The sequence below is a fragment of the Phocoena phocoena genome, chromosome 8, assembly GCF_963924675.1.
Source record: "Phocoena phocoena chromosome 8, mPhoPho1.1, whole genome shotgun sequence".
Classification (NCBI taxonomy): Eukaryota; Metazoa; Chordata; class Mammalia; order Artiodactyla; family Phocoenidae; genus Phocoena; species Phocoena phocoena.
The window spans coordinates 91,610,547-91,629,457 of NC_089226.1; positions in this window are offsets into that span (position 1 = coordinate 91,610,547).

The following is an 18,911-nucleotide window of genomic DNA, read 5'->3' on the forward strand; positions in this document are numbered from 1 at the left end:
CCTAGCTGTCCAGTGGTTAGGACTCCAAGCTTTCACTGAGAAAGGCGAGGGTTCAGTCCCTTGTCGGGGAACTAAGATCCTGCAAGCCGCTTGGCACGGCCAAAAAAAAAAGCTCTGAGACTTCCTTTCATTTGAATGGTTATAAGGGTTACATTCAGTTCCCCAAGCAAGAAGTAAACAGGTTGATAGCCCCAATCTTTTGTCTACTGTGACAGTTCATGATCGATCCCTCACTACTGAACGACAGTAAGCAGTGTGTAGTCCTCTTTATGGAACAGTATGGTTATCCATACTTTATAACTTCTTTTGACGTATTCAAAATGTGATGAGTTAAAAAACCTCTTCATGTTTGTGTAAACGCCTAGACTAGGCAAACCCTATTAGCATGTGAGCTTTGTGCTCAGACTGGATCCATCCCAAATAAAAAAACAGCAACACATATCTGCAGGCACTAAGCATCCCATTTATATTAAAATATTTAATTCTTATAACAATCTGTAACAATTCAACAAGAAAGGTACTATTATGATTTTCATTTTACATCTAAGGAAACCAGGCCTAAAGAGGTAAAATGACATGCCTGAGGCCACACAGCTAGTGAACAGCTGAGACTCAAATATCTGAAATATTTGTGGTTTAATTAAGCTCCTTTGTGATAAGCATGTATATTTCTTCCCTGTTCCAGCAGGAGTGTTATATTGTTTGCACCTCTCTACTCTATAGCCTCACCACCAACTTAAGCAGCTCTCAACGCTCCAGCTCAGGCTGGAACAAGAATAATGTTCAGGCAGAAGTTTTCCCTAGGGCAGGGCAGAAATTACATGCACTGCCATGCACACTACATATTCAAAATACCACGCGGAGCTCTTTCCTTGTAATTTAGGAAATGAGCTGTCCCCTTGCAACACCAGTGATGACACAGAGAGACCCGGCATACCCATCCAAGTTAAAGGAGATGGATCAAGTGTATGAAAGCAAAAGTTGATTTTTAAAAAAAAATCTATAAGCTAAAATATTCCATTGGCCAAGGTGATAGTATCAATACAGACAAGTATCAAGGATTTCCCCCTAACAACCTTTATCTCAAGATGAGTCCTTCGGCTTAGCAAAGTGTTTATACAACAACGCATTAAAGATTAATATCTATAATATTTTCAAAGGAAGGGAAATTTTCCCTTGACATATCTTATTTCCCTTAAGGTCCCAGAAGAGGGAGAAAATGATATACCCTGCAATTCGCTATTCAATCAAACTTAAATTCCCCGTGACTAACTTCCCATAAATATTTCTGGATAAATCATACAGTGTTTCTCTTGCGGCGCCTAGAAACACCATGACTGTCACCCCCTAGAACCAACAGCTAAGAAATGGCAGGTAGAGATTATGGAGACATGCTAATATATTTTGATGAATAAGGTACCCTGAAACAGTGGCTGAAAAATGTAAAATACTTCATTCAGTCATATATCAACTACATATTTTACACAGCCTAATCCTTCATTTATTCTCCCTAAAAAGGGAAATAAGGATGCTAAGTAGAAACTGGTGATTCTAATCTAAAAGTGATTCACTGGACTCCAATGCTTCCTTTCTTTCCTTTATGTAAAATAAAGGAGGACATTCTCATTCATTTGTTTCTTCATTCAAGAAACACTGCATACTATGATTATTAACTAGACCAGTACATTACACACTTTAATGTGAATGCAAATGATCCCGTAACATTGTAAACTGCAGATTGGTTTTGGGGTGGGGTCCAAGAGTCTGCATTTCTAGGAGGAGTCAATGCTGTTGGTCTGTGGACCACCCTTTGAGTACTAAGAGTCTAGATCAGAATTATCCAACTGAAATTTCTGTAATGATAGAAATATTCTATATTAATTAGCCCAATGTGATAACCAGTAGACACATGTAATCATAGAGTATGTGAAATGTGGCTAGAGTGACTGAGGAAATTTTAATTTAATTTACTTTAATTATATAAAGTTTAATTTAAATAGCCACATACGGCTATCATTGACTACATTATTGGAGAATTCAGTCTCATAAGGAAGAACAAGCTTACCATTTAATGGAAGATATTTAACCAGATTATTGGGATGTGATATGTTCAGTCCTTTAATGATATTATTAATAACATGAAATTAATAAGAGAGGAAGAAATGAGGGGATGTAAGGTATGAGTAGGTTCCAGTTAAATGATCTGGTCTTCAATTCTCCTGAGCTCAAACGTAATGGCTCTCTAGCTCTGTATATATGGCTAGAGCCCTAAAAGCAAGGTGAAAAGGAAAAGAGGAATGCATGTTGAATTTTACTTTGTCAAGGTATGAATTAGCCATGGTGACCCCTCCAAATACAGGAAAAGACTCTTGTCTGAGCTGCTGTATCACTGCAACTTTGTACCTTTAGTTAGAAGGACCAGATGAAGACACCATCTTTGCATCAATTGGATTATGATTAAATTCCACAGGAGAACAGACAAGACTCATCAATTCTCATAGGGAAAGCTGGCTGGCACCCATTATTCCCCTACTCCAAGGAAGAAATAATTTGGTGTGATAGTTATAGGCAACGTCTGACCTAAAGAACCACATCAAATTGTCATGACAACTGATGGTTTGTAGTCTGGAGATAACCATCTGATCTCTCTGACACTCATTAATGGAACTCCAGCTGTGCCTACTTTTGAAGCAGAGAAAAGCAAGACAGGGAAGGGGGAGAAATGCAAGAGGTCTCTGTGACTTGTTAATAGCTCTCAGGATTCTTTCCTAATGGGCTTAGTTTGAAATGAAAACAATAATATTTGGTGTCATCAGCATTGTCTTTTGAAATACACACTTTTTTCCTCCTGGTACATGTTTCAGAAGGAATGAGTCGGCCATTAAAATTTACACAGTTCCCAGTGTACTGCTTTTTCTTCCCCTAAATGATGGCTGACTCGAAGAGGGTAAATTTGTCTCCCTTTTTGTTTTTGTTGTTTTGTTTTTCAGTTAATGGGGGGGAAATTACTTCACTGTAACTATGGTAACAAAGATGCACCTTTTTTTTCTTTCTTCTCCTGTAGTTTGGTAGATATTCAGCTTTGGGATGTGGAAAATCTCAAAGGTCTTAACCAGTTTAGCACTAAAAAGAGAACCCCAAACCATTTTCTTCTTAAGTTTTCATAGCTATGAAATACCCATTAGAAGAATAATATCACAACCATGTATGAACTGCAGAATGTTCATGTCACATACACTAAGGTTCAGTAAACCATTTTTGCTGTATCTTATCTTTTGTGAAATAGGAATGGGTGACAAACTGCCTAGAAGATAGATCCAGACCCATTTAGTTAAAGCACAACTCTTATCAAATAGAACCCTATTTAAAGACCTTCAGTAACTTGTGGTTGCTTATCAGATCAATTCTAAAAAATTCTATTTTCACACAAAGACCCCAGGACCTTCTAGGAAACCTAAGAGGACTCAATCTTATTCAATAGATGCCCCTGCCTTGCTTACATGCCTGATTTTACTGATTGTAGCTTATATTGTTTTCCTCATCTCGTTCATGCTCCCTTCTCTATATACTTCCTTCCTCTGTCTCTAGTTCCTTAATTCTAATTCAAATACCAAGGCATATGGATCTCACAGATATCCTTTAACTAAATCCGGCAACACACTTTGGGACATCCTCACATGTTCTGCACTATCTACTCTAATTAATATAACACTCTCAACTTAGTCTGTCTCTTGTGTTATTGCCCACTCACCTTTCCATCTTCTGACATACATCTAATGAGAGAAGTAGAGGAATAAAAAGCTGTGATCATTCACAAATGTCCTTGATAGTTTCCCATGGAATTCCAAGGGTGTTCTGAAGTATTATATTTTTGTTTGTTTTCGTGGTTGCAGTTGTGGTCGATGCTGTTGTGTTTCTGGTAAGCCTCCGATAAATCTGTTCAAACAAATTCTTGTTCCAATCCTCCTGCTTCATTTAGCTTACTCATTTATTTAATCATTCATAATGAACGTGTAGTAAGTGCATCCTATGTACCATTTACCATGCTAGATGATGAAAGAATTGCAAACGAAAATACAAAATAATGCTGTCTTCAAAATGCTTAAGTCTAATAGAGACCAGAAAGTAAACAATTACAAATCAACATGAGAGGCCAAATATATATGACAAATAAATGCAATATGTGTTCACAATCCTAAACTGTATCCAATATTGGAGTTTTTTTTTTTAAAGCCATAAATGACACTTTTGGAACAAGTGGACAAGACTATCATTGTAAATTAGATAAAGTGATTGTGTCAATATTAAATATCCTGAACTTGATAACTGCACTGTAGGTGAAAATCAAGGGGTAAGAAGGCATAATGAATATAACCTACTCCCAAATGATTAAAAATAAACCATTATATAATTGTTATAAACATATATATATACACGTATACATACACACACGCACACAGACTATAAAACAAATGTAGCGAAAATACAAACAATGGTGAATGTGGTTAAAGGATATATGAAAGTTCTCCAAATTACCCTCGTAACTTTTCCGTAAATTTGAAACTGTCTCAAAATAGAAAGGAAATCAATATGGTACACCACAAAAGAGATTTGGGTCAGGATGTTCTGGATGTGGGAGAAGAGAGAGCTTCGCTCTGCTTGGTCAGGTGGGGAAAAAATTGGTAAAGAAATGCCTGACCCATGATTTTAAAGGGTGACAAGTTCAAATCAAAGAGAAAGAGAACTGGGGCTGCAGGCAGGGTTGAGAAAACTGCAGGGATGCTATTATACAATTTATGAATATAAAAGCTAGTTCTCCATTTTTCCTGCCCCACCACCATAAAACAAGAACAACGGTTACAGTTAAAATATAGTTATTATCATTCCCATTAGCCTTGAGAGCAGTGGTACTCTGTAATTAAATCTATCTATCTAAATGATATATTATATATTTCTACAATTTATAGATCAATAGTTAGCATTTTGAACTGTCAATTAAAAATGCAAAAGTGATGACCATATAAGAATTCAGAGTACAAAATATAAAAATAAAAGAATGAGACAGTTGCCAGTTTGTCAAAAAATACTCATGATGCAAAGGCGAGACCAATGTTTGCCTTCAGTTTCTCGAGTAGATAGTAACAACATAAGCTATGTTGAGTTCTGGTTCTTTCCTTGGAACTCTGTAAGCACTTTTTGCATAATACTATATTTAGTATATATCCTCACAAAAACCCTCTGACATAGGATACATTTTTATATTAAGCTGTATCTGAGCAAACAGCGATTTGAAGAAATGCAGTACCCTCTCCCAGGTCAAGCATCCAGGATGTGGCAGAGGTGGGATTCCAACCCTAACAACCTGGTGACAGAAGCCTCCGAACTTGACCATGCCTATGTAAAGGGAGAGGAGTTCAGTCTAAGGAAGTATTTTCAATTTGCCAAACTCTTGATATAAGTTGAATATTTAATTATAAAACACCTGCGAAGTAGTAATATTCCTATTTTATCTATGAGAGAACAGAAACTCAGAGAGTACAATAACTTGCCTAAAATAACAAATGTCTGACTTTTGATTTACTCTCGTCTGACTTCAAAGCCCCTTGTAATTTTTGCTCTGCTTTCAGATCACTCTTCAGAAATCCCTGCTTTTCAACTGGCATCCTTCTTTCACGATTCCAATTTCCCCCAGGGGTTTCCAAATTGAATCTGGTATCTGAGCGCAGAACTGTGGTGTTGCTTAATTGGTCATCTGCTGCTGAGTGAAGGGCTCAGCAGGTTACAGGTGGGTAATGGGTATTTATATGTATATATATATATATTTTTTTTTTTTCTTTGTTTCTGACTTGAGGAGAATTTTAGGCTCTTTTACAGAAGCTTATTCAGAAGCAAGAAAATGTAATTCTGCCCATCACTCACCACCCCTTGAAACACAGTGATAGCTCAAAGATAGACTTGACAAATGGTGCCATGCTGGTCTCTTTTCTTTTAATGATGTCTTGATTGAATTTTCTCAGTGAACAAATTAAAAGAGGATTTGCCTAGTGCCAATGCCTCTGACTCCTTGTGGGATTAAAAAAACCCAGCTGAACTCTTCCTGCCTCTGTGAGGATCAATGCTTAGGAGATTTTGCAACGGTAACTGACCTCCCAAGGCTTTTGATGAGTTGTAGGACGGGATCAAGTCCAGCTGGTCCTTCCATAGATATACTGGCTCCTGCAGTGTCTGCTCACAGGAGTAAAGCAGGGTTTTTTTTGTTTTTTGTTTTTTTTTTTGTCTTTGGTGGTAATATAGACTGGCTCTCACGTTACCCCATTTTTTCCAGTTCATAAGAAGCTAGGGATAGAACTCCCATGCTCAAACCCCTAAACTTGTCACATCACTCTGGAAATAATTCCTTTTCTAGTATTGAGAGAGGATAAAACAAACTGATCAGCAGCCAGTAAAGTCATGCTTACCATTTTGGAACGAAGTAGTAGGTAGGCATGAGTACAGCTACGCTGAGCCCACAGAAAATGCTGTGGCCATTCTTACGGAAAAAACCCGAACAAACTTTTTGGCCAACCCAATAGTTATGTAATTGATGCTCACTGACAATTCTTTTAAAGCCGTCTTTACCTTTTGACTCTTAGAGCCTTGAAGGATATAAAATTAGTTTATCTCTGAAATCCCAAGCCTAGGACAGTTCCAAAAAACATGAAATAGATACATTGCCCATTAGGTATGTAAAAGTTTGCCAGAAACGGTACCTTTTTTGACAAAGGAAATCGAGAATGTTTTTTGAATATCTACTCTGTATCAGGCCCTGTTAGGCACTTTACAAATGTGAATCTTCATACCTGCTTCATGAAGTAGGTGCAAATATTATCTTCATTCTTCAGAGGAAGAAACTGAGGTTCAAAGCGGTTAAGGAAAATGCCCCTAGCCCCACTGCTAGTAAAAGAGAATGGTGGGATTCAAACTCAGACACTCACATTTCACAGGCCTCATGAACAACTTTGTCACACTGCAAAAAGTTAGAAACAAGGCAAAAGTACGGCACTAACTTTTACACAAAAGGGATTTACATACAACATACTAGTTGGAAGGGGTAGGCTTGAAGTTGACTTTACCTAGCATTCTTTCTATTTTTACTCATACGTGTGTTTATTTGGGTTGACTTTGGAAATGGGGAAGATTTAGCTTCCTCCCCTCAAAACATCTTCTGATGCAGCTATATCCTAAGTTCGGTGGTAATAGTAGTGGTGGTTTTTACACGTTAAAAATCATCAGAGAGGGCTTCCCTGGTGGCGCAGTGGTTGAGAGTCTGCCTGCCGATGCAGGGGACACGGGTTCGTGCCCTGGTCCGGGAAGATCCCACATGCCGCGGAGCAGCTGGGCCCGTGAGCATTGGCCGCTGAGCCTGCGCGTCCAGAGCCTGCGCTCCGCAACGGGAGAGGCCACAACAGTGAGAGGCCCGCGTACCGCAAAAAAAAAAAAAAAAATCAGAGAATCTCAAACTTGAATGTATTTTAAAGGTAATTTATTCTAACTTCTATTTGCTCAAAATCACACAATTTTACTCTCTTTCACAATGTAACCACTGATCGTTATCACCATAGCAGTGACATATGTCAAGTAGCGTGTTACTTGGTTTATAACATTTTCTCCTTAACTATTCACAACTGTCTGTGTGATAGTTATTTGATTTTCCCCACTTTATAGATGAAGAAAGAGAAATGTTGTGTACCTTGCCCAAAGTCACACAACTTGTAAGTAGCTGAGCCAGAATTCAAAACAAAGTAGTCTCATCCAGACTCTGTGCTACTGATCACTAGATCAGTGGGTCTGAAATCGTGGTTTGTGGAAGACTGAGGAGTCCCTAGACTATCTCAGGATTCCAGAAGGTCAAAAGAATATTTAGTTTGCAGGGCAGAACTAGAGACACAGATGTAGAGAACAAACGTACGGACTCCAAGGGGGTAAAGTGGGGGGCGGGGGCAGAGGGGGTGGGATGAACTGGGCGATTGGGATTGACATGTATACACTAATATGTATAAAATGGATAACTAATAAGGACCTGCTGTATAAAAAATAAATAAAATAAAATTCAAAACAAAAGAGTATTTATACTGATACTAATACATGGTTTGCCTTTTTCACTGAGTTGATATTTTCACTGATGGTACAGAAGCAATGCTGGGGGTACCTTAGCAGGAATCAAGGTGGCAGCACTAGGTCAAATTAGTAGTCACTGGATTTCAAATTCACATACTGGTAGCAAGGCAATGTCCATTTCATTTAATGAAGCAGTAAATGTTATTAATTTTATTTAATCTTGACTTTTGAGTAACACTTTTTTTTTTATTCCATGTAATAAAATGTGACATACAAAGAAAGTGCTTTCTTCTACACTAAGGAAGTATAATGGTCATCTCAAAGAAAAGCACTTGTATGATTGTGTTGTGAGCTAAACCAGATGCTTTTTCATAGAACTCCATTTTCATCTGATAAAAAAACTGACAAACAACCTATGGTTTTTCTTGCTTGGATACTTGCAGGCAAGCATTTGTTCCAAAATTGACAAGTAAGCCCATCACGTCAAAGAGAACAACTGACACCATTTGTGTCCTATGATCAAATTTGACCTTTCAAAAAAATACTAGAATTTTGGAAGACTGTTCATCACAATGAGTTTGACAGCTTCCCAATACTTAAAACAATTTTATTATTAGATGGGTGATGATATTAATAAATGTGTTTTTTGATATCATATAATAAAATTTGTCGATAGTTAGAAGATCTGTATAACTCAGTGAACCTGTATTTTCCAAATGACCAACCCATGTTGTTAAAAAGTCATCCATGGGATGGTCAAAGGGCAAATTAGACCAATGCCTTGTAATGTAACAGATAAGGAGAGCTCATTGGTATGGTCTCATTTTCTACATTGCAGTTAACCTTTAGGAAACTTCTGCTTGTTGAGCTTTCATATATTCACAATTATCTGAAAAGGTAATTAAAACAACCTCCTTTCAAACTACATACCTGTGTGAAGGCCTATATTTTTCTGTACCTAAAATAAAACCATGTATCTCTACAGACTGAATGAGAACCCAGATCTCTGCTGTTAAACCAGAGAAAGGTAAGATAATGCTACTCTTCTCATTATATTGAAAAATAGATACCTTCATATAACTGTGCTATTTATGTTAACAGGTAACACATTTCCTATTGTTATCTGAAGCCAATTTCTGCCTTAAAATTTTGTTTCATTTTATTAGTAGATATAATGTACATAAACAAAAGCTTTTTTTTGATCTCAGTAATTTTATACGAATATAAATGGATCTTGACACCAAATATTCTGAGAACTGTTGTGTTAGATTATCTCAAACCCTATCAGATGTAGGCTTTTATCTCTTTGGTTGAATGTTTCCAAAGATGGTAAAATCACTACCTATTAAGAAATTCTGTTATATTTGAAAACCAATCAAATTATATCTTTGACTTCTACTCATTGGTCCTGGTACCATGTTCCGAAACCACAAAAAGGAAAGCTAATCCCTCTTCCTTAAAACAGACCTTAAAAACTATAAGACTGATACAATATTAATTTAAAATAAACTATGAACCCACCAATTAGTACTTTCATCTAACATTTATTTTTCTATCTTGTTTGTAAGGATATTGAAAGATTTTATCAATTGTCTTTCCGAAATGCAAACAAGAAAACTATTTTCTCCTAATCTGCCAATGGAGGAACCCCAGAGAAGAAAACTATGAAGTAAGTGTGACACTGTATCTTCTCAGAGGAGCCATGTTGGCTCCTGGGAATTACAACTTCTTTTGCTAACTGTTCACAAACTGTCCATGCCTGAAGCTTGAATGAGATCTGACACACTTATTAGAAAACTATGGCAATCAAAACCAAAAAAATCATTATAGTTGACTAAGTATTTATAAATCCAAGTTACATTTTGCGCATATGAATTGATATGACTCAGTTGTACTGCAGTACCATCTTTAATTGGATTGTTGGGAGAAATATTGGCCTTAGAAGTAAGCATGCCCTGCTCTGTCTTCATATTGGGCATATATAATTTTTTTCTCATTTTAAGTTTCCTTAAATACCAAATTTAAAAAACTTGAGTTAGATCATCTTAGATGTCCTTTATCAGTCCTTATGTTTGATGCTGACCATATATTATATATAATGTATCCATAATAAATTAGGAATTGGAAAAAGTTTCAGATGCGTCATTGCCTGTTTTTCTTTTTAAGCACCCATTAAAGTCGTCTGTTTATGACAAAAAATAATTTAAGAAATATCTAACGTTTCTTAATGAAAAGACTGCAGAATTGAAACTTCTTCATCGTTCTGTTGATTGCTTTTTCCCTTCTCCATTTTTGACAAAGGGGGTCTCAGTTAAAAATTTCAGGTTTGAATGTTTTTTCGACTCCAGAGACCTTCTCAGCATCATTCATATTTTTGTGCTTGTTGACAGCTAATATTTCTATTGCAAATATCAAACAGAAAAGCACAGTGTTACACAAGTCACTGAACACAAAAAGGCAGAAAGTAATGACTCTATGTTTTGGTTCATTTACTGTGAATCCCAAGTCAAGAATATGATACTAAAAACTTGGGGAGTAGCAGTGAGACAATGTAAAAGCATCAGATAAACATAACAATTTGAGAATGATACGGCAGACAGTCTGTGCACAGGTGGAGAATAAAGCTCAAAATGGTCCCAGGAGCAGGAAACACTGGCCCTCAGCATTTATAAAAGCTATTATTGTCCCCCTGCTGCAGATAACAGGATCTGGAATTGAGCATATTACTATTGCTTTTCGCTACTTTTTCCTCCGAACCATTGGAAAGTACTGTTTTTAAAGAAGCTCAATGTGTAGAGGAGTGTTACTCAATTTTCCTGGAAAACTATTGATTTGCCACCCACAAACTTTGGCATATTTAGTGCATTTCAGAATTATGATATCTTACCAATGCCCACGTAAGTTTCTTCTTCCATAAAATTCACAAAAGCAGCCTAGAGCATTACTCCACTCCTAGAAAAGCACTCTTTCCTCAGCATTTTTATTAACTAACAGTGAGGCGTGATGTGACATTGCTGGCCAACTGGCAACCCAGGCACTCCCAGGGCAGAGAGTTGGCAATAATCTCCCCAGAAGCATAAACACTGGCTGCACTGTCGCCGTGGGGGATGCTGAAAACATGGGGGCTTCCCTCTCTAGACATATGTTAATTTGCAGCTAACATAGGATGAAGGAGAGCCTTTCAGAGTTTCTGGCTTGGAGGTCCACCACTGAGACTTGGGCGTTGTTCCTACCCAGAGTTGAAAACTCTGGCAATGTATATTATATAATTTCCACTGCTGCCAAAGGTACCTCCAAAATGAGCTTGTTGCTGTTCCCCATGCCTTCACATTTGCAGGTCTCCAAATCCTCATGTCTTAAGAAGCAATAATTACATTTCATAGAAACTAACTTGTCCACTAAATAATTATAAATTAATCTTTAGAGGTCAAAGTATTCAACCCTTTATCCCAGCTTGGAATTCCACCATCTTTCCTTCACTCTCTCTTCACCTTTTCTCTCTATATTACTTTTCCTTCACAACTGCATTAGCCTTTCTTCCCCAATGCCCTCTAACTCTTAGGCACCTTATCCTTCCCTTTCTCTTTCATTCCAATTTCCCTAACATAACCAACAGGACCAGAAACCTGACTCAGCCAGAAAATATGTCTTCTTTACCAAGACAGGCACCAAAAATGACCAGAGGCACAGTTCAGACAAGACTGACATACAACCTACCTGTGACCTGGGAATTTTTGTTGATGACATTGTAACATCTCTCAGAAACATTTTAGAAATACAACTTAAAGTATCCCCCCCTACCCGAGAACTGATTATTTCCTTTCTCAAAGCTGTATAAGTAGGTAGACTAGGAATCAGTGTAGCCAGATGTGACTGTGCTGTTTGTGCCCAATAAGAAGCCTCCTACATTGTCAGGTTTTAGGTCTCCATATCTTTAGAGCTATGTCAGCCCAGAGGAAAACCTGGTTCCTATTTATATAAAAGCAACTAAACATGATAGGATTCTCCTCCTATGAAATATAACAACTAATACAACTTCAGACTGATACACACAACTGCACACTGCACTTAACCATCTAATAGGCATTTCTAATTTAACACAGCTAAAACACTAACTTTTTTTTTAACATCTTTATTGAAGTGTAATTGCTTTACAACGTTGTGTTAGTTTCTGCTTTACAACAAAGTGAATCAGCTATACATATACATATATCCCCATATCCCCTCCTTCTTGCGCCTCCCTCCCACCCTCGCTATCCCACCTCTCTAGGTGGTCATAAGCACTAAGCTGATCTCCCAGTGCTATGCAGCTGCTTCCCACTAGCTAAAACACTCTCTTTTTTTTTTCTTCAAATCATCATATTTTACACTTTATTTTATTTTATTATGGAGAGGTGTCAAGAGTTGTGTTTTAGAGGTATCAAGAGTTAGTAAAATTTGATACCTCTAAAACACAACTCTTGACACCTCTCCAAATTCTGTTTCTCCTCCAGTCTTATAATTAGTACTGTTATCCACCCACTTGCTCAAGCAAAGAACCTAGGAGACATTTTTGTTACTTTCTAATCACACCCAGTCCGTCAAAAGATTTGGTAATGCTAACTTCAAAATATACTTCCAAATTTTTCATTTCTCTCCATGTCTATTACTACCTAACTTTAGACATTGTCATATATTGATCCTTGTTTTTACTTATATAAATAAAACCAAGTCACACAGATTACAGAATTAAATTACATCCCAGATAAAAAAGCTTAGGAAGCTTCCCATTGCATTTGGGACAAATGCTAAACCACTGCTTGGTCTACAGGGTCTTTCCATCAACCTGACCCAGACTGTATCTTCAAATTCATCTTGTAGTAGCCTCTATCCTCCCTCACTATGATTTATACAGCATAGTGGATTTCTTGTCCAAAGCACACTGCCTTAATCAAATCAAGGTTGACTTTTAATTATCTTGTAATAGGATATAGGGAAGTCTGTATTAATTAATTCCTTACTTAATTCCACCGTTCTTGAGATTCCTGAAGTAGGAATACTGTTCTTTGTGTTTATGAATCTGAATCATTCTTTTAGAAATACAGACAATGCTTGTTTTTTATAATGAAATAAAATAATTTGTGGGTGATAATTTTGTTTTCCTTATGCCATTTGGCATCAGAGGCATCCTTGGGGATAGAAAGAGGAGTAGCTAAATCATGAAGTTGGATAACAGTCATCACCTACTCTACACATTTGCTGACAGTGGACCCTAATCTTCTCTGCCCTAGTATCAGACATGGTCCTAGTCTGGTAATTCTCTGTGATTCTAGCTATCTTCAGATTTCATAGTGCCGTTTTTGAAATTAATGAGAAAAAAATTGTCAAGGCTTTAGAAATAGTCACTGCTTTTTAACGGCAGGTGAATATAAAAGAGGTATAACCAATAGGAATGTGGTGGGGTTCATAAAGGTCAAGAAATAGTGGAGTCTGACAAACAGAATGTGATTGGTGGTGCCATTCCATGAATAGACAGGAAACACAGGAGAAGGGGTTGGCCAGGAGTGGCATGAGAAGTTCAGTGTTGGACACTCTGAGTCACAGAGGCTTGAAGTATATGCAAGTAAAACTATGCAACATACAATGAGTGTTAAGGCTTAGCTCTGCAAAGATATCTGTGTGGGAGACAGAGATTTGTGACTTACCAGAATATTAAGGGTAACTGAAGAACTGGACGTTGAGAAAATCAGTAAAAAGAGTATATACTGTGAGAAGAAAAGAGAGAGAGAGATGAAATGAGGATAAAAATGGAACCACAGGGATCACCATTACTTGTGATGCAAGTTAAGAGAAAGGAAACTAGAAGAGACAGTAAAGGGCACGGCAGCAGGAGGAGGAGACAGGTGCTTTGGAAGCCAAAGAAAGAGAAGATTTCCTAAGGCAGAGAGTAGTCCCTGCTGCCGAAGGCAGCAAAGCGGTCAAATGAGATAGGAGTCAAAAGCTCCTTGGCATCCCAAAGCAATCTTTGTCAGACCTATATTGGAGGAGCAGTAGGAACTGTAGTCAGACGTCAATAGGTTAAGGAGTGACAGGGATATGTGTAATTATTTCAGAAAAGTTAGTGAAGAAAGAAAGGCCATAATTTGGGTGATATCTAGGGATGGGCAAAAGACCAAAGAAGATTATGTCTCTACCTCTGTCTCTATATTTTTATAAGCTATAAGAGAGTAAGATTCCTAAGAAAGAGCAAGAAATGATGTGCAGATCTGAGGTAGAGGAAAACAATCTAAATGAACATAAGGAGGTCTGTTCCACTATGACCAATGGTTTTAAAAATTTACTGACACATTAATAGTGAGATAAGCAATAACATCAAACCTGTAGCTATTCACTTCCAAGAAGCCCTCACTAAAGCTTCCCTACAACCCAGGCTTGGGTAGGTGTTCCTTTGAGCTTCCCAAATACCCTGAGTAAAGATTGTCTTTTTTTTCCTATTAAACTGTGATAAATGTTTTTAGAACATTATTCCTAGCATCATACCTGGGTAGATAGTACGCTGGTTCAAATAACTGATAAATTAATAATCAAGTACATTACAGAATGAGAGCTTCAGAACTGTTTTTATGAGAAACTAATTATGAATTTAATATTTAATGATAAAAAAAGAATTATAAGCCAATGCCATTTATAAGTTTAAAATTGAAATTAATATCTCAAACTGACTGCACTTTACAGGTCTATAGGATTTTTTGTTTTGTTTTGTTTTGTTTTTTCTTTATACAATATAAGGGTTTTCCCTCTTGGAGACAGGAAAGTGGATTGCATAACCTTTCAAAGTCTTTCTTAGGCCTATGACTTTATGATCTACTGACATGCCCTAATTCATTCTGCCCCATGAATATACCCACTCACAAATAAGACATGTATTAAAGTTCTCTCAGCTTTTCGTATCATTTTCTTAGAAGACAGTTTTGCTCCAGTGGTTCCCCCGGTCAAGATTCATCACCTGCTGCAATAGAGGATTTCAGTAACAAAGTACTGTAGAAATTCCACAATAGCAGTCACGTACAATACAGTTTGGGCAGATTTCATACTCCTTTCACTTTCTGGGGCTTTGCAATTTTCTTCAGTAACCCACTCAAAATAATTTGATGAGATACTCAATATCCCTCCTTTCCTGCATCACCTATGTATACATTAAGTTCTTAAATGACAGTACCAACATGACATAAAAAATGAATGTGGTGACTCCAATTCCCCTGTCAGCTGGCAGGAGCTCCATCAATAAAACCGCTCAAGACATTCAAAAATATGTGGAGTTTTCCATGGGAGACTGCAGATCGATGAACACACAGAACTCGTCCTTGTCACCCTGCTGCAGTACCTTCTTTTCTCAGCCTGTTGACACATTAGTAAAGCTGTCTGAGTCCCTGGCTACTGTTACAGACTTAAATGTCTCCTGGCATTAGTCTCGCTGAACAGGATTCCCTACATGCCTCCCTGTCACATTGTCTAGCCCTCGCCTCCACAGAGACGTCTAGCTCCTGAGCAGGGTACACTTAAATTGGGACCGAAACTTCAACAAAGAGATCGACATTTTAAAAAACTGTAGCATTACCATGGGTACCACGTAATTTGCAGCATTTTCAAAACCATGTATGACTAAAGTGATGGAAGAATTTTTTTAAATGATTTAGAAAATGAATTTTTTGCTTTAGTCTTAGTTCAAATTTTAAGGGGCAAAATAAAAATTTAAAAACTTAAGCCCTTCAAATGAAGTACCTAGTGGATTGCTTCTGATTCACTCTAATTTTCCTTAATGGAACATGCCCCAGTAAGTGAATAAAATGAGAACTTAGTGAAGAATAAACCAAAGTTACTATACTCGCTAATCTCGATTCAGATTAATATTTTCATTTTTTTGCTATCAAACATTTTCTAGAAACCTGAATATGCCCTGAACACTATGTACTAAATGGATGTGTCCCCTTAAAATTCATCTGTTGAAGCTCTAATCCCCAACGTGATGGTATTTGGAGATAGGTCATGAGAGTGGATCCCTCATGATTAGAATTAGTGCCTTTATAAGAAGAGACACAAGAGATGATTTCTCTCTTGGCTATAGGAGGACACAGTGAGAAGACAGCCATCTGCAAACCAGGAAGCTGAGCCTCCACAGACACTGAATCTGCTGGTACCTTGATCTAAGACTTTCAAGCCTCCAGAGCTGTGAGAAATAAATGTTTGCTGCTTAAGCCACCCCGTCTATGATATATATATTTGTTATAGCAGTTCAAGCTAAGGCAATAGGTAGTGAGAAGACATATATAGGAACAAATTATGAAAATACATCATGGCAGAGATCATTAATTCAGGTAAGTCTAAAGTGTCTTGACTTTGCAAAGAAGGAACAGCCAAGTTTACCTAATAGAACACAAAGGCATTGGAGAAGATGTAACATTGGAACTGGTGCTTGAAAGATCAGTAAGAGTTTTGTGTGAGAGAAGGTAGAAGGGTGACAAAGTGGGCTTTATTGGCAGATTCATCAAGAATGAAAGTCATGCCACATACCTTCCTGGTGTGACTGGAGACTGAGGGTAAGAAAATATTAATCAGTAAAATAAAAAGATAATGTTTTGAAGGAACTTTTATGCTACAAAATTTATCCTTCATTCTGTACATCCTTAGTTCCCATGCCTGGATCATCATTAGGATCATCTAGGAAAGTATTTTAAAAGGACAGATTATTTACTATATTTTTAGAGATTCTAATTAGTAGGCTGAGTTCTAGAAACTTGTATTTTTAAGTTTCCAGAGGTGATTGTGATGCTCACCAGATGTGAACACCTTCTAATGTAGAAAATGAAGAGACTCTGAAGGACTTGGAGAAAGAGAGATGATCTGATTTAATCTGGGTTTAATAATCATCAATCCTGTAGGTAGATATATGAGCAAAAAGCTATTAGAGTAGAGAGGTTACAGGCACATGGGCAATTGATTTATTTTACTATGTGTGCAAAGAATTGCTATACTCTGTGTGTGTGTTTATTAATTAGTTGCCTATACTTCACAATCTGGAAATTTCACATAATAAACTGGATTTCCTACTTCCCTTGCAAATTAGGAGATATGGCAATACTGAGCTCATTTATCACCATGACAACAATTGGCTGGAATTCCTCATAGACTTGACATGTATCCTCGTGGCTGCATATTCCCCACCACTGCCGTTTTCTTTCACTGCAACTCAGTTCACTCATTTACCTCTCTGGCTGGACCTTAAAGACATTTAAGTTTGTTATCAATGGGTAGGGGATGTTATATTTGAAATGGACAAGACTAATCTTGTCTGTTGTTTAATAAGTCTACATTTGACAGGGAAAGGTTAAGTCAAAAGGTGTCAAAGTCCTACTACGCTGGCTTAAGATTTTTATTCATGAATTTAGAAAGAGTAGTATATTGGAGAAATAGAAGCATGAACATTTATTGAGTACTTACTCTGTACTAGGCACTATGCAAGAAAATTTTAATACATGCTTTCACTTAATCAGCTTAATAATCCTAAAAGTATTACAAGATAAACTCTGGAAGGGGCAGAGTTATTTTATTGCTAAAAATTTACAGTAGTTGGAATAATGCCTGGTACAAAGGAAGGGCCCAATAAGTATTTTTGATTTATCAAATAATAGGTAAGTTGCAATTAATAAAATTGACATTCAGAGGCTCTGACCAAGATCATACAGGTAGCAAATTTTTGAGTCAGAATTAAGTTCAACCTGTTGACCTTCAGAACCTATGAGTTTCCACTGCCCAGTATTGGCTTCTCCTTTTCACAGAAGTAAATCCTCAGTCACATGGCTCATTTCTTGACATAGAGCAGGAATAAAATCCATTGCCATATGTCAATTCAATTTCTAACCAAATCTTTTTATGCACTATCTTGTTTTTCTTTCTTTCTTTCTTTCTTTCTTTTTTTTAATTTCATTCTACTTAGACAGACATCTTAACTTCTTAAGACACGCCTATAAGTGTGTTAGTGGTAAATGAAGTCCCTAGAGAAACCAAGTTTCATACTATCAGGAGCCTTGTAAGACCATGTTTGAAAGTCACCCAACCTGGCATCTCCTTTCTGGCCTGCCTTAAGTCTAGTCTAGGTTTTGTCTGACAAGCTAAGAGGACTTTACATAATTTAAAAAAATACACCCACAATACAAATATCTTCTGAATTTTAATGCAACCCTTACTTGACCCAAGATATTAATCAAATGGAATTAGATTTCTGGAAAAGATCTCAATTATTGATGAGATGATTTAGCATAGCATAGCCTGGCTACTTTCTACCTCTAACATGTATTAGGCAGTGCCATATTTGAACCTTACTCTTTTTCCAGCTTCATACATCTTTCTGCTGGTCAATAAGCTCAGCTCTCTTCTCATGGTCTATGGCAGTTTCAGGAATCCAGGATTCCTAAGGAGGCTATAGATATTTGTGATCCTAAGAATAAACTGTCTTCCATTGAACATGTGTTTACATTAAAACAGGAGTCAAGCAACTGCCTAGATTTACTTAGATAACTTTTCCTCTTTCATTTAGATTTTTCATAATCGGGTTGCAGTTTTGCAAATCCTTCAAAGGGCAATAGAGATTTATCACAAGTCTTCTTTGAACTACTTTCCTCCGTGTACTTTGGAGTTAAATATTACAAACAAATAAGCCAACAATTGTTATCTAGTAAATTACTTCAATTTAAGTAACAGAACCTCTGAATAGAGAGCCCTATGGGGTAAGAAGGTATATGCATGTAAGTTATACAAGGATCCACATGTAGATGTGA